The sequence below is a fragment of the Trachypithecus francoisi genome, unplaced genomic scaffold, assembly GCF_009764315.1.
Source record: "Trachypithecus francoisi isolate TF-2019V2 unplaced genomic scaffold, Tfra_2.0 Lachesis_group4, whole genome shotgun sequence".
Lineage (NCBI taxonomy): Eukaryota > Metazoa > Chordata > Mammalia > Primates > Cercopithecidae > Trachypithecus > Trachypithecus francoisi.
The window spans coordinates 111,163,825-111,165,222 of record NW_022681469.1 but is presented as its reverse complement, the minus strand read 5'-3'; the positions used below and the strand labels follow the sequence as shown (position 1 = coordinate 111,165,222).

The window sequence follows — 1,398 nt, the reverse complement described above, 5'->3', positions numbered from 1 at the left end:
CGGCCTAAAAACGCTATTCTCAAAGCTTGTCTTTATTTGTTCCAAGAGTTTGCCAGGATCTCTGCAAACAGCCCTATGCCCAAGGCATTTGTCCAAAACAATCAGTGGCAATTGTTTAACATTTCAACTACCTGATGCCATGTAACTGTGGCAAGGCAAGGGTTAAAAAAGAAAAGAAGAACACATTTTCCTCTGCTTAGCCAGCTCACTTCAAGGACAGTTACAAGATAACGCTGTCTGAAAAGTCAAAGCCAAAGGAATGGGCTCCAGACACCTGCCTCTTGAGCAATGTTGAAAAGAAAAGAATTCCTTCACTGTCTCTCCTTCTCTGAACCATTAATTATGACTACGTTTGCCAACGCTTGCATTTAGTAAGATATATAGATTCTGTTTTTCTCCCTAATCTTCTGTTTCCCACAACATAACCCGTTGGGGCTAAAAAGAAACTGACCAAAAATTTTTAAAAGGAATAACTGGGAAAAGAGATGTCAATAAGATATTTTTTTTAAAAACCCTGCTGTGTTTCTGAGAACCTAGTGGGCTATGTGTGTGTACAGGACTGTGCGCATGCCCAGGAAGACCTGAGAAGGTCCTAAACTCTCACCTCTGACTGACCTTGAGTGTCTACACAAGAGGAAATGAAGGCTAAGGCAGAGTTGTAAGTTGCTTGCTGGAGTATTGAAAACATGCCTCAACACACACAGAGTTCCTTAGCAAATGCTGGGAAACTTAATGGTCTAAAGCGTTTAAAAAGATCTCTTTTTAGTTTTAATTTTTTTTTTTAAATACAGAACAATTCATGAATTTGCGTGTAATCCTTGCACGAGGGTTAGATAATCTTCTCTGTATCATTTTAATTTTAGTATATGTGCTCCTGAAGCCAGTAGATATCTAGGAATATTTCTGTCCAGTTATTAGCTGGCCACTGAGATAACTAAGCAAAGTCTTCAGTGGTTGCACAGAACAAAGAACACAGATTTTACAGAGTTAAGTTCAGAAAAGTCACTAAACACCAGCAACAACAAGCAACAACAACAGCAAACCCCAGGGAGTGGGGAAAGAGGAATCTGATTTCCAGAAGTGCTATATTGTTTAATTTAATTTTGTTTTTCTTTTGTGGAGACAGAGTCTTCCTATGTTGCCCAGGTTGATCTGAAACTCCTGGGCTCAAGTGATCCTCCTATCTTAGCCTTTCCAAGTGCAGGGATTATAGGCGTGATGCATTGTGCCCGGCCATAGACTATGATGTTTGCCAGGCTAGGTGTTTTGAATGCATTTTGACTTATGATATTTTCAACTTAAAATGGGTTTATCAAGACATAATTCTGTTGTAAGTTGAGGAATATATGTATATGCATAAATGGGAGTCCCAGAAGGATAGGATTAAGAAGAGGGGAA

At 39.3% G+C, this 1,398-nt stretch overlaps 1 non-coding gene across 1 annotated transcript; it reads right to left on the bottom strand.

Annotated features, from left to right (window-relative positions):
* Nucleotides 1–781: 781 nt before the first annotated feature.
* On the bottom strand, nt 782–883 carry LOC117073831. The gene has a single exon (XR_004433391.1). It is a non-coding gene; the product is annotated as a U6 spliceosomal RNA (small nuclear RNA).
* Between the last annotated feature and the right edge of the window lie 515 nt (nt 884–1,398).